A 15,692-nucleotide genomic window follows, 5' to 3' on the forward strand; every position below is an offset into this window, starting at 1 on the left:
CTGCTTCTCTGACCTGGGGCTCAGCCATGAGCTAAATTCCCAAAGCCAAAAGGGAGCAGTTGGTGGGTTAAAAAGCTGAGCTGGCTCAGCAAGGAGCAGGAGAGCAGGTACCAGAGGCAGCCTGTGCCTTTGGGCAGGAGGCAGCTGGTGGGTTGGGTCTGTCTGCAGCCTGAAGATGGGGTCAGGGCAGGGAGGCTCTGGGTGCTGGGGCACATTTCCAAACATCCCGTGACTTGGGGGCAGCCCAGGCTTCCCCCTCCCGGGTGTGCAAGGGAGAGGGCACAGCACAGTGCCAGCCAGAGCTGGTTAGTGGGTCAGACAGACTCTGGCATGGGAAGAGACTGACCTTCATCTCCCCTACCCTCTGCCCTTCCCCAAAAAACAGAGTGCTGCTCGATCTGCCCTCAGTTCTTCCAGAAGCCCAGCCTTTGGCAGGTTCTGTCTCTATTGTGGCAGGAGTGACAAAACGGTGGGGGCTTTTTGGGCTGCCCATTCCCACCCCTCAGCCTGCTCCCTGCATACACCCCAGGCACACATAGATGCCCTCGAGGTGCTTCTGATGTCTGGATGCATTTTCTGAGCAATGCTGCTGCTGAGGACCATGCTGTTTGCAATTTTTAACCATCTTCAGCTGTGTACAAAACAGTAATTGTCATCTTCTCATGCCTTCCATGTACTGGAAAGGCACAAAATCCTTTTCTCCCCTTCCCTAATCCATTCTAATTTACTAATCTAGGCCACCATGTCACACAGCTCACCATTCCCCCCACTTCTTTCCCAGCTGCTGAATGCTGGCTTGCTGTAGGGAATTTGGCTGTGGAATTGTGTCAGTCATCTTGTGAAACAACCAGATTCTGATCTTAAATCCCAGCTGGTAAATTCAGAGAAGTTCTTAACTTCAACTTTACCCACAGTGATGGACTTTTCCCTGACTTGTCACGTGAAGTTAATGTTACTCCAAAAACAGGAGTAAGTACAATGATGGTCTAAATACTAAATGATTAAATACTGACTTTGGTAAACCCAAGAAACAAGGTTTGTTTGATTCAGTCAATTTCAAAAGCAGAGAATAAAAGTTTAATCTCATTGGAGACAAGTTCTGAATAAGAAAATTCCCTCATCCTATTCACCCCTTTTCCAGGGGACCTTGTCCCTGTTTGCCAGCCTGCTGCCCACTGATTTCCCACTGTGCACACACACCCAGGCAAAGAACAGCCCCCGTCACATTTAGCTGGAATTGTGCTCCTCATTTCAGCAAAAGATGATGTTCAGCAGATCAACCCCTTCTTTGCCACCTCTAAAAGGGGATAACATGTATTTTACTGCACAAGAGATGAGGCTAATACTGATTATTCCCCGGATATACACAACGTCACAGGAGGCTGGAAAGGACTGTGATGCGTGCAGGCAGAGGATTCACCCTCCTACAGCAAGTTCTTACTTTCTATTCTCCAAACTCACAGTTTTTTTATCCTATAGACCTGAAGTGTTCCATCATCTCTGTGGAAGGGAGAAGATAATTTACACCAGCTCAGAAGAAAACACCACTGCTTTTTCCTCCCCGCCCCAGACGAGCAGAGTCTACGTGAAGATTAACTGGGAGACTCGGAGGAAGAAAGAATACAGGTAGTTGGGATAAGCAATCTTATCTTTAGATGACCTCTTTTAATCCCATTTGTTGCCAAGATCAACATAAGCCCAAGTTCTGCATATTCAGAAAACAAAAAGAAAATGCACTCGCTAGCGTTAATCTTTATTTTGCATTAAATTTGCCAAGCAGGACTAGAAGCATAGCATGATTTCATGGGGGCATTTCAAAGCTCAGCTAAAGAATTGTGCCTTATACACAGGAATTTTTAATGTATCCTCAGGATAAGCTGTTTCTATAGTCTAATTTGATATTTCTCTACTCACAGACTTGTGTGGCTTTGCCCACCCCTGTTATACCACAAAAAAAAAAAAAAAATATATATATATATATACACACACATAGAGCAACTAACAGCATAAGCACCAAAATACAACTTTAGGTCTTTTGCTGCATTATAGGTTTGTAAATTGAGGTGTTATTCCATCACAAACTTAGAATAAATGATTTAACTACATAGACACACTTGGTGCCTGCTCACATTTTCCAGCCTTTTCATGAGTACCAAGGGAATGCTGTTCAGTGTGGAGCCATGGAAATCCTGGCCCCAAAGAGCAGGATGCACTCTCTGGAAATACCAAGTCTCAGTCATGATTAGCTGCTGTGAATACAACCTGTCTCAGTCCATGCACATCAGCTGTTACGGGCTGGTCACAAAATTTTGGCAAGTCTCAGATCCCCACCTTTGCTATAGACAAGTGTGTAGGAGAACATGCTGCAGCCTACAGCAAGTGTTTCCACACCCACAGCTCTGCAGGCACCCACTTGGTGGTTGCCTTTCACACCTCACAGTTGAGGTATGTCCAGGAACATAATTAAGATTATAATAGGGAACAACAGAACCAAAGGTTCCCCCTTCTATTTGCTGTCCAGACACGACAGGAGGTTCTTTCTTAAAGATGTCCTTGCCATGAAGTCAGAGTTCAGGCACACTGGGGAGCTGGCCTGGGGGTATGTCTGTCAGGGCAAGGCAGCCAAGGGACAGGGTGAGGGGCAGAGACAAGGAGACCAAGCGGGGAGCACTGTCTGGGAGACACCGGGCTCTGCCCTCAGGCTCAGGAACTCACAGGGTGACTCCTCATAACCCCAGCGAGCTGAGCAAGCTGCAGCACCTCCTCAGGAGTCACCTGCTCCTCTCCATGACTCACTACAGTCAACTGGAAGAGAAGGAGACACCACCAGGGCTTCCTCTTCCTGGCATTACAATTGCTTCTGCCTGTCCTTGAATGCCCCCCTTTTCCTTGCCTTTCCTGGAATGCCAGGCCCTTTTCTTTTGCCTCCTGCCCTCTGTAGCAGCAAGCCCCTTGCCCTGTTGCTGTAACACCAGGCAGCACTCCAGCCTTCCTCCAGCACATGCTGCAGCTCTGCCCCCATTAATCTGCCCACCATCTGACATTAGACCTTCTACACTTTTAGGATTCATCAGCTGGACCTTCCCATAAAACTATGGGGGAAGAAAAACTTCCACATGCTCTTTCTGTTGGGCATAGGATTTGAATGGAGATGATATGAAACTCTGTTTTACAAAGTGGTAACTTTAGACTTGGCAAACATGGGACTTTCTCCCACTGTCAGGGCCAAGCCATCTCTTGGCTTAATAAAAAATACCCGTTAGCAAGTGGTCAGGTGTGAAAGCCCAGCCCTTGACATCAACACCCCAAGGGCTGCCTGACCCATGGAAAATTGAAAATCCAGAAAAATACTTTTCATAGGTGCCTTCTTAACGAGGCATTAGGATGTTTATCGAGTTTACAGCTAAAAATATTCTCGTGTAGGTCGCCACCGATGGGTCACCAAAGATTGGTTATAATTCTGTAATTCTTTCAAGGAGCATGGAGAGACAAAGCACTCCTCCTGGATCAGCTTCTAAATTGGTGGGGCAGGGGTGTAGCTACTTTTAAAGGGTCTTTACACAAGTCTAAAGTTACTGGTCACTTTGTAAAACGCTATTTCATACAACCTCCATTCAAATCCCATGTCTGACAGAAAGAGCATGTGGGAATTTTTTTTTTCCCCAGTAGTTTTATGGGAAGGTCCAGCTGTTAATTGCTCGCTGATGAATCCTAAAAGTATAAAAGGTCTAATGTCAGGTGGTGGCCTATTGCACAAACCCTTCCCAGACAGCTCACAAGCACTTTACTCATCCTGAGTTGTAGATTCCTCAGTCGGCTCCCACAGCCCAAGACCTCAAAAAGCCTCTCAAAATGCAAACAAACCCACATTCCTTCAACTCCCAATCTCATGAGTTGGCTGTGATGTCCCCTGCTGAGGGGATGCAACCATTCCCTTCCTTATCTACTGACAGCTTTAGTGAATCCAGAACTTCAATCCCAGTCTTCTGCTTAAACCCACCCCATTGTTCCTTTCCCCTCCCTGAGAAATCCAACCAGACCAAAGCTGTCCTCAAAATTCACCAAGTCTCCTGACTGAATCCATAACATGCTGCTTCCCAGCTCTGAAGAAAGTGGGCAAACTTAGAATTCAGCTGCCTAAAACATCCACAGAAACCATGGAAAGTTGGCCCCACAACTCACTGTGAACTTCCAGTTGCAGTTAAGTGACTCATTCCTCAGATACCCACGTTGCCTTTAAAAAGAGCAACAGATAACTGAATGATAACTTAACTATTTTCCAAAGAAACATAAGAAATTTGTTCACATTCCCATCCTGGTACTACCAACTAAACATTAGACTATAAAATCCTTTTGTTTTTCCCAGAAGGGAACGGATATGAAATTGTCTCCATGTCTGCCAGGATTTCTCTGCTTTTCCCTGTTCTGTGGCCCATCAGCAGTGCACAGACTCCAAGTCAAAGAAACAGTGCCCTGCAGTACCAACAGGAACCCCTTCTATGGTTAAGTTTAATGCACACAAAATATCTGCTTTAATTGAGCTTAAGACATGCTCCTAATCCTGGTGGAAAATTTTCTGTTTAAAAACATTCCTGATGTCAAGTAACCTTTATTAATTTGTAGCTTCCTGGAAAGACAAATATAAGCAACACTGCAAAGCATGACAATGCAACCAAGCTTGCCAAATGTTCATTTCACAATCAGAAGAGGGTACAAACATAGAGAAAGGTTGTATAAAATTACCTTTAAATCTTGAAACAGCTCTTAAAAATATCAGAAAAGAGCTATAGAGGAGACCATTGCATTCAGTAATATAATTTTTATAAATTTTTGAGGCGTGTATCTCAAGTATGTTTGAATCTGCAAGTACAATCTACATAGCATTTAAAAAAAGAATCCTTGCTGCAGCTTATAAGATTCAGTTAAAAATCTCAAAGTTGTTTCACTCACAGTCCATTTTCTGCATTTCAGTTGTTTGATTTCTCTCTGTAACAGCAGATTCAAAGGACCACTGAATGTTACCTCTGTATTCATTATTATTAATATTAATACAATATTATTATATATGTTATATATTATTAGTACAACATCATGTGTAGAAAATATAACCTCTATTTTTCTCATTCTAACTCTTTTGCTTTCCTTCACAGAGAAGGAATAAAAAGCAGAATAAGACCCAACTGTCCACCAAGCTTTGTGCAAACCACAACAAATCATGTATACAAACAGACCTTTTTTCCTTAAGGCTTTGCACTTAAAACTAAGATTTGTTATGATCTAATGGGCAGTATATCACTAGACATTTACAGGATGAAAAGCTCAGTGCTGGAGTATTTATCTGACATAAATTGTCATGGGGCACGAAGTGAATGGCGTTACAGTATTTACAAGTAAATATGTAACAAACAGACCAGTAACTATTGTTTTCACTTAATCCTACAGCTTTTCCTTTATAATTCCAGGGGGAAGAAGCCAAAGACTCCTGGGATGCACTTCTGAAGTTTTCCCTGCTCCTGTCCCCTACACTCTTCTACTCCACAGCTTCCACAGGAATCACGGGGGAGCCTTCACTCCCACCCTGATGACTAAGTCACTGTCCAAGGAGATGGATGACAGGGATTTGTAGCCTTCTCATAAATGTGGTTTTCATCTTTGTTTGCCCCAGATCTTCATGCAGGGTTCTTCAATGTAAACACAAGAAAGGCTCATCTTTGAGCAAATGAGACTTATTTCTGAGGCTTCACATAGTGGGCAGATTCAGACACCTCTGCTTTTGCTCCTGGAATGGTTTCCTGCACAAGCCCCTCAAGAGACTGACTGAACATAACCAGGACAGTTCTGAAACTCCCCAGCCTGCCAATATAGAAGTTATTGAGCAACAGCTTCTTTTTAACAGACTCTTTCCCTAGAACTGCCCTGTGTGTCAGTGCCCAGTACAAACAGATTTCACTTCCTCCAGCAGATTTTAATTATGTGCTCATTGCAGCTGCCTCTCAACTAGAAGTACATTTTCACTCAGCTTTCCTAAGTCACAAAAGCATCTCCCCTGTGCCTTAATTTCTCTTAGTACTCTGATGCCCCTTTCCTGCTTTATATGAACTTCAGTAAACATGTGGGTATCAGTTGTTCCCTAAGTTTGGTACCATTCATTTCACTAGGTGGTCACACATTCACGTCCTGGTGGAAGTCACCAATCTTGCAAGAGAAGACAAGTGAGAGGAATAGGTTATATCAGCCCTGCAAAATCATTGCTGCTGTGCTGTGTAACTGCAGGTGGAACGAGTACGAAGTTTTGGGGATTGCAGCGTGTGGTGGGAAGAACCAGGACCACAGGAAATCTGGAAACACTCTCAAATTTAGCTCAGAAGAGGCTGTCGTAAGGGAGGGAGCTTTAGGAAATCATAGACTCATTCAGGTTGGAAAAGACCTCCAGGATCATCAAGTCCAACCACTAACCCAGCACTCCAAGCCCACCACTAAACCATGTCCATAAGCACCACATCTACATGTTTAAAAGACTCCAAGACAAAGACATCCCCAACATTTTATAAGATCAGAAAGAGGAGGTTTAAGAACTTGAGTGGAAAATAAATTAAACTTCAGAACAATACTCTCTCTCTTGAAGTACATCTGATTTGTACTGCTCCTCTTTTTAGACACTGAACTTATGTCCCTGATTCCCATGATCAGTCCCACAGAAACTAGTGAGAAAAGAGTCAGGACTGAGCATCTAAATTGCAGTATAATGCTTTTGTAACCTTTTTTCTGTTAACTCAGCACTTATGCTTCTTAGCACTCAGTACCTAAACTATGATAATAAAGGTAATTAGAAATAATAGCAGGTTACTCTATCCCAATTATGTTTGGCAAACAAGCAGGCTTGCTGCTGAAGTTACAACGTATGATGTAAGAAAAGCATACATCATTTTCCAGCCTGATTAGTGAGTCTGGCTAAGATAAGTCATATTACATAGGAACATGTGACATACTCTTGAAAGACTGTGACCTCCCTCCTCATTACAGGCCTGCCCACAGGAGATGACTGCAGCCACTTGCAGAAGACACGTTACATCTCAATTATTTTTGGGTGCTTTCATGATGCAGCTGATGATACAATCCAGAATCATCATGCTGCCAGCAGATACTGTACCACAGTCCTTGTGACTGTCTGAAAAACCAAACTGTTAGCTAAAAGTATTAGGATCAGGATGGGGCTAGAGGTGGCCTGGGGCCAAAAAAATTCCCTTAACTTTGCAATGGTCAATATGTGGGTTTAGCAGCTGAAAGATGAAGTGCTTAAATTCCCAAATGCAACTTAAAAAGCCTGCTTTTCCATTTGTGCATCCCTTCAGAACCTGCAGGGCAGAGTGGGCTGGAAGCCTGGCATGTAGTGATGCACAGCAGAGTGTGTTTTGTTCATCTCTGTTGCAGACACCTGAAGGAACACTGCTGTTCTCACAGAACCAGTTGTGGTGCCTCACACACAGGGAAGGTTCAGTGAGTTTTTTCCTAGTCACTCCTGGGTACCTGAGGGTTGCTCTCCCTGTGCCTTTTGCAATCCATGCAGGTGGTGCTGGAGGCATTGCTCACATCCCTGTCTGCTCCCTGCTGAACAGGCTTCTTGTGGTAATGTCCTGGTTTGACCCCAGCCAGCAGCCAACCTCCTCACAGCTGCTTGCTCACTCCCCCACCAGCAGGATCAGGGAGAGGATTGGAAGGCTAAAAGCTGGAAAACTCGTGGGTGGAGAAAAAGACAGTTTAATAGGGAAAGCAACAAGCACACAAGCAGAGCAAAATAAGGAATTAATTCCCTGCTTCCCATGGTTGGGCAGGTGTTCAGCATCTCCAGGAGAGCAGGACCCCATCCCATCTGACTTGGGAAGACAAACACCATCACTCCAAACATCCCTACTTCCTCCTTCTCTCCCCACTTTATACACCTAGCATGATGTCACATGGTCTGGAACATCCCCTTGGTGTCCCCTGTCCTGGCTGTGTCTCCTCCCAGTTTTCCAAGCACTCCCAAATTCTTCACCAGCGTGGCAGCACAAAAAGCAGCAAAGGCCTTGGCTGTGTGCAAGCTCAGCAATAACAACAGCACCCCTGTACTATCACTGTGCTCAGCACAAATCCAAAACACAGCCCCACACCAGCCCCTGGGAAGACAGGGGCAGAACTGCAGAGGTAAGGAGAAGGAGGAGCCTGCCTTCTCCATTCCCATGCCACAGAAACTTTCAGGGAGCAGCAGTCAGGGTTGGAAAGAAGACACTGACACCACTCTCACAAGAAGCCTTAGCAAAGTCTAGGCTGCACTTTCTGCAGTGCCAACAGCTGTTCTGCCTGCTCCCCATTTCCATCGTGAGGAATTCTCTCACACAAGGGATTGAGTAACACATCTCCCTTTGGGCAGTACATGCCTGCTGCTGCACCAGAACCCGGGATAGCTGTGAGGGGGGATTTACTCAGCCCTGGGCTGACCCAGCAGCAGGATCCCAGTGCACAGCTGCAGCTCGTGCCCTCTGCACTGAGAGCTGCAGCAATGACATTTTGGTGCTTTGAGCAACCGTCCTCCTTGAGACATCTGTCATCACACTTCCTTCTGCCTTTCCAAATGCCATAATTTCTCACTGCTGAGTGTTCTGCTAGAACCTAGCAGCTACTTTTCCTCACAGCAGCAACTGGGAGGTGTCCAGGACATCTACACAACAGAGGCTGTCATTTTGGACTGCCTACAACTACAGAAGAGGAAACAGTCCCTTAAAATGTCCTCTTTTTCCACCACACACTTAGGAATCAAATAGTCAAACTCAGACAATAAAAAAAAAAAATAAACAAACCTCAAAGATTTCTCTGAAGATTGAAAAGCAGCACTCCAGTTACATGATAAATATAACAGGTATGACCTGCTTTGTCTTGAGAATGAGAGAGGCACGTTCAGCTGAGGACAGTGTTGGAGGGCAGCCCTGGGTAGTTTAAATTCACAGGTAACATGTACCAGGCACCACCTGCTCCAAAGGTGCTGACCAAAGAAAGGGAAGGAGGATTTTGCATTAATTCTGGGCTGTAAGAATTATATCCTTACAAACAGGTTGTCTACATGACAGACATCTTGCTCAGTGTCTCCCGTAAAGCAGAGGTAGTTCTTCCCCCAGAATGACTCCAGGAGTTAGAAATAAGAAGCAGGAATATTTGTGAGAACAATGTGAGTGGCTCAGTGTCCCAGAAAGAGTGTTTCTCATCACACTTCCTGGGGTGTGTGTCTTGAGGCCTGGGTGATATAACTCACAAAACTGGACTTTCTGGGAATGCCTCTGAGGGTGACTCTAACCTTGCCAACAGGAAGGGCTGAGTGCTCACATGCAGACAGGTTATGAAGTAGAACTTGACAGAGGAACTGTCAGGACTGAGACCAAAAACAACAACTATTTTCTTGATTATCATGGTTATCCTGACTCAAATCTGTTCTGAAACACTACAGGATGACTGGTTAAGTGCATAAGTGTGTGACACATGAACAAAACTTTATGTCAGTTGTGCCACTAATGACATTACTACTATCAGTTCCCACTCAAAGTCTGCACATATAAACACCTTTGTTACTGACACATTTATGCAATAAAGTGTTAAAGCACGTGGTCATTTTAAGTATGTGAACAACCAGATTGATGCTAGTGGGGCTCATGCAATTCAAGGAATGCAATTAAATGTCTGCACCTCGAGTCCTAATCAACACTTAGAGTCGTTTAGTGTGGATCACATTAACATATAAATCTTTCAGGCTCCTTGTCTAGTTTTCTATTTCCCACCCACCTCAATTTCTGTGTCTTAAGCTTCTGAGAGCTTTAATGCTCCTGACTGCAGCAGGCTCAGTGCCAAGCCATCACCCACCCTGCAGCATCCAGACCCCTCCACCTCCATCTGGTAAAGCACCTCCACTCTTCCTTGGCTGCCAACTTTCACACTGCCTTTCTGTGATCATCCTGTCTCTCCTCTGACATTCCAGCTTGTTCATCTCAGTAGCAGATATTTTTCTTTGGTTTTTTTTTTTGTTTGTTTCCTTTCTTTGCTATGACTTTTCCTTGCTTTCTACATCCTCATTATAAAAAATGACTGCATGGCTATGGTAGCTAATTTCCTTTAACACATTTTATTTTTCCCCCTCCCCAGATTTCAAGCCTGGAGGCCAGATTTAAAAAGCTGTAATTGGTAGGAGGTGCTGCTTGGGTATCTGAGTGGTTGGATAAAAGTGCCTGAAGGGTTTGCATTGCAAACCACAGCACAGAGCCCTTGGTCCAACACCATCCCAAGCCTTTAAATCCACACACAGTTGCTCATCTTCACACAGAACACTGAGCTGCTGTCAGGGAGTGAAAGTGGTCTCACTGTTTCTCATCAGGGACAGCTGTATTAGTGCCATTTCTAAAGCTGTAATTGGCTTCAGAAATTAGATTAGAAAAATCAACTTGCTTTGAGGCAGATAAATTCAGAGACATTTAGAAGGAAAAACAACTCTCAGCCTGTAGTGCTAAAGCAGCCACTTCCAGTTCACCTCCTATCAGGCTTCAGTTCTGATGGTGTTGCAACCATAATAACCACAAAACTCCTGCAGAACAGGTTTGATTTGTTTTTTTGGGAACCACTGAGATGTCCACATCAGGCCCCTCAAAAATAAACCAGTTCTATATGAGACAGCTGAGCAATTTAATTATGCAGCAATAAAGAAATATCCAAAGGCCACTCAGTCATCTGCCTTCCCTAACACACTGAGTGCTTGAAAACAAACACACTTGAAAACAAATAATTGCTATAAGGCAAATAATACACAAAAAATACACTTTCAAACAAATAATTACTACAAGAATACAGCAAAAGCCATATAATTACTGCCTGGAAAAAATAACTTGCCTCCAGTGCCCTAATCCTACCAAAGTGACCACTGAAGTTATCCCCAAACTGTTCACATTCAGCTTTAAGGACACAAATAAGGAACAGTAGACTAATAATTATTAAGTACAAATAATTGGTAGGTATAAATATTGATTTGTATTTTCTGCCATGAAGATAAAAATTTGATCAACTGTCAGTCCCTCTTTAAAATGAAGGGTGGCAAAAACTCACCCAACTTCCCCTAGAGAAGAGTTTGCAACAGCATCCAGGTACCCACATCCCAGGACAGCACTGTGCCCACAAGGCCACACTGTGAAAATTTCCAATCAAACCTACAGCAGATCAAGTCAGAAATTCCCTTTCCTTATGGCCCAGTCCCAGCCATAAAGAGCTATGCTACAAAAGCTATCTTAAATTAAAAATGAGCCTGTTTTTTTTTTTTTCTGAATAGAAGTTGCTGTTAAAATAGCCACAAATTCGACATCATGTGAGGATGGAATGAAGATAAAAATGGGCACATTTAGAAATAGCTAAAGCCATCTGCAACCCAGTGGGAAATATTTACAGTGTGGTTATCTAAGCTAGGCAAGGTATCCCACATTTGGGGTTCTGTATCCTGTTCCTGCCCTCATTTCATGCACAGTGTACATGATGCATCCAAGTGATCACATATTTCCTGGTACAGTTTAGGATGATGGTACAGCCAATTGATCCTGTCTGAAAGTCTCGATGTGGCCTTTTGGGAAGGGTCCTGCTAAGGATAAAGATGATACATGATGTCTCTTGGATCATGTTCATGATCCAAGTCTGCTGAATTTGAATCGATGTAGGCTTATAATTTTAGAAACACTGTAAATTTGTGAAAAATATTATACAGCAAGGGCCTGCCTCAGAGTTGTCACACTGAGTGATTGGCATTGCTCCTCAGTGGTGTCCTGCAGTCTGGGACATCAGGGAACTGGCTTTTTCAAGCACCAGTTAACAACATTTTACAGAGAAATACAAACCCTTGCATTATGATCACATCAAATAAATCATGATTTGCATCCAATGTTGCCTCCTAGAAAGACTTCTCATGATGAGAAGCAAGGAATTTACCTTCAGACAGCCCTGTGAGGTGGATTACAGTACTTGCACCCTTTTGATAGGTGGAAATTAAAGCAGAGGGATATTGAGTTAATTAAGGTTACACAGAAATCCTAGCAGAAAAAGGATCACACTCCTTAGCATCCTGGCTATGAGGCCAGAGCATGAACTCCTAGTTCCAGGTGCCAGAAACAGAAAAAAGCTGGTGAGTGCTAATTAACAGCTTAATCCTCAGCCACATTCACAGTAGAGGAATTAAACACTGGGTTAGGACCATGTGCTCAAACCTCACATTTGGGCTGAGCCAGGAAGAAACATTCCTGGAAGTTCACGTGTACTCAGTGAACAAATGTGAATAACCAGCAGACTGTGTTTTACAAACATCCCCCCCTGCACAGCTGTTCACTGCACCAACACAACATCACATGCTGTCACTGGGGTAACACTACATCCACTGGAGCATTTACAGATGTCATGCCTAAAACTAAACTCCAGTTGGCATCCCAGCACGTGCAAACAGTTCAACTGTCTATGAACACTCCCCTCCAGCCTCGGTGCAGGTTGCTGTTGCAGTGGTTCAGCAAAAAGGTAAGGCAAAACACTGCCAGATTTATCATTTTTCCATCAGATGGGTTTTGAGAGCTGAAACTCCACTTCTGTGTCTGCAGCAGTGCACACACATCTCAGGACAGGGACATTCTTTACAGTATCTTCAGCTCCAGGCACATCTGACACCACAGACAGGGAGACACCTCCCAACTCATCAGGAGTACAAAGGCACAGGAGCCCTTTTTGCAGGGACAGACCACAGAAATACAGTCACACCAAAGCAGCAGAGGGACAGACAGGCTGTTCCCAGGGTTAAATCCTACTGCTGCAAATCTGAAGGTGACAACATTTCCCCAAGGCCAGAACTTCATTCTTTTTCTAAAATCTTCTTCTCCTTAGTTTCCTCTTATTCAAATTTTATACAGAGGTGAGTTTAGTGACTTCTGTGAGATTGAGTTGGAAGGGACCCACAAGGACCATCAGCTCCAACCCCTAAGTGAATTGGCCCACACAGGGATCAAACCCACAGCCCTGGTGTTATTTGCCCCATGCTCTGACCAACAGAGCTAATCTCAGGTTAGTCCCAGTTTACATTGTTGTGATAAAATCCAAACTGTTTCACCTACATTTCTTCCTGCTCCTTCATGGGGACACTGAGTACCCTGACATTCTGGAACCAGTTACTTTACAGAACAGCCTGAGTGTCACAGAAAAGACTGAGATACTGTTAATTTTTTCTTTCAAGCACACAAACCCCCAATCTACTGCAAATTCCTTTGCAGGCTATATATTAGGACTCCCTCCACAAGTCCTCTTTAGTTTGAGGGTAAGAGAAACACTCCAGGATGGTTCATCTGTTTAGAGCATATTTGATTTTTATTTAGCTTTAATACCAGATTTACTGCACTTGCAAACACAGGGATGGTCTTTCCAAGTGCAGCTAATCCAGGGCATCTGGCTTCTCAGCCACATTCAGCTCCAGCTGCTCTTCCATTTGAAACATTATAAGGTAAGTGAAAGCATCCAATGCTAAAGAGAGAGCTCCAAATAATTTTGGGTCCCTCATTCTAATGCCTGCCTGGCTTTTTGCTCTATGGAAGCAGATGTTCCACCCTGAGTTATTCCTATTAAAGGGAAAACAGAAACAAATGTTTTCTATTATCAGCACAGCTCCCTCCACTTGATATATTGAGCAAAGACCATAGCTATGCCTGAATTTTATTCTTAAATTAAGAATAAAAGAAGTAGTAACAGAGACTAGAATTCAAGCCTCTCTTTTGTTTGGCATCGTGGTTTAACCCCCAGCTGGCAACTAAGTACCACACAGCCCTTCCCTCACTACCCTGCCCTGGTGAGGAGGAGAAGCAGAAGAGAAAGGTAAACCTCATGGGCTGAAACAGGAACAGTTTAACCATGGAAATAAAATACCCACAACTCTACTTTTCACAGAAAATCACAATTTTGAATTATATTGCTAAGCAAGGAAATGAAAAAAATCAGACCATTTAAAAACCCCACAGGAGAGAAAAGAACAAAATCCCAGCTGCTTCTGAGCTTACAATGTTATGTTAATATACAGAATATCAACTTCACAGTTGCCTGTTATTCTTGTCAGGCTGCTTTTTAGCAAAAATTTATTTTTTTAAAAAATCAGACAAGTTCTATTCGGTGTCACCACAATTCTAATTTCACTGTCTTGAGGAAACAGGCTCAAAACTAAACTTAGTATCACAGGGACCTGAACCTGCATTGTCAAGTTCTAGGACAAGTCTTATAATCAACCCCTGACTAGGAGTAACCTTTATGGTTGTTGGGGTTTCTTTTATTTGTTTGTTTGTTATTGTTTGAGGGTTTTTTTACCAAACACATTCCTGCAAAACATTTCCATTCAATCAAACAATATTTTTGAGGGTAGCTTTTGACATGCTTTTCCCACCTGCTTCAACCCTAGTTTTAATATCTGTAATTTATCATTAGCATGAACAAATATAAGTAAACTACAGTAAAAGCATTGATTTTGGAATGCTGGCAGATAAAGCTATAAAGCCTGAAATCAGTTACTGCCCTCAGCTGTTTCAGCTGCTACTTTTCCTGAGGTTGCTTCTATAAAAGAGGCAGTTCAACAGGACACACAACTTCCAGCTGGTTGCTGTTTACCCTTCAGGAAACTCACTTGAAATTAGCTATAATTTACTCCCTACTACCTAGAAATGTGTACTTTCCATGTAATTGTACCCCTTCCCCTTATTTTGCTGCTTCTTTACGTGCTTATTTTATTTATTTTAAATGTACACCTGCCACAGACACTTTGGAGCTTTTAAAGAATTTCTAGAATGTATTAGCATCATTACAGACAGATACGTAGTTAAACAAAAAATAAAGCAGCTGTTACAAGACTAATAAGGGTAAAATAAACCTAAACTTTTCACTGACCTTTCTGGAACTAACAGAAGTCTTAATTCTGTTGAAATACTTCCAGCTTTTCGTTCCTGCCAGACCAGGCAGCCAAACGACCCCTCATTTCTGTAGCACAAACACATTTTAGAGGAGCTTGGAGGCCTTTTTATACTTTCCCATGAGGCACCAATAGGCCTTAAATACCCTGAACAGCAGCACCTGGGCTGTCTTGTCTATCAACCCAGGTGTGAGTGCTGATGGAGTTGTATCCCAGGTTTCACTGGTGCTGCAGGAGCAGGAAGGAGAAGGAATGAGCAGGCAGAGAGGGCTGTGTCCTCCCTAACCAGACCCCACCAATGTTGGGGATGTTTTCTGCTGCCTAATGGCCACCAAACAAACTATGTTAATGACCCAGCTCTGATGCCAGGCTGGAAGGTCCAAGGCACAAGTTGGAATGGGCAGGGGATATGCTGAGTAGCTGCTGAGACCTGAGGACCCCCCCTCCCCCCCAAAAGACTCCCCAGGCTGTTGTGGAAGCTGTTACCCCACCAGGTACAAAGAGGTGGCATCCAAGAGACTGGGACGAGGGACCAGGATAGAGAGCCTCTTATGTGGAAAACAGGTATGGGTCTGAACACGAGCACTGCAAGGAGCAAATGATTTGTGTTGCTGAACGAGTAGGTGCGTGCCCCCTTCTCACTATCTCACCTCCCCCCACGGGCCCTGCCTGCGCTCGGTGCAAGGGCGGGGACGAGCCCTCGGTGCACCTGGAA

At 43.8% G+C, this 15,692-nt stretch overlaps 1 long non-coding RNA gene across 1 annotated transcript; it reads left to right on the top strand.

Moving 5' to 3' along the window:
• The first annotated feature begins 1,055 nt into the window (after positions 1–1,055).
• LOC135413951 (uncharacterized) lies at positions 1,056–6,126 on the top strand. Its single transcript, XR_010430514.1, has 2 exons — positions 1,056–1,626; positions 5,463–6,126. It is a non-coding gene; the product is annotated as an uncharacterized LOC135413951 (long non-coding RNA).
• Positions 6,127–15,692: the final 9,566 nt, after the last annotated feature.

Source organism: Pseudopipra pipra, chromosome 5 (genome assembly GCF_036250125.1).
Source record: "Pseudopipra pipra isolate bDixPip1 chromosome 5, bDixPip1.hap1, whole genome shotgun sequence".
NCBI lineage: Eukaryota > Metazoa > Chordata > Aves > Passeriformes > Pipridae > Pseudopipra > Pseudopipra pipra.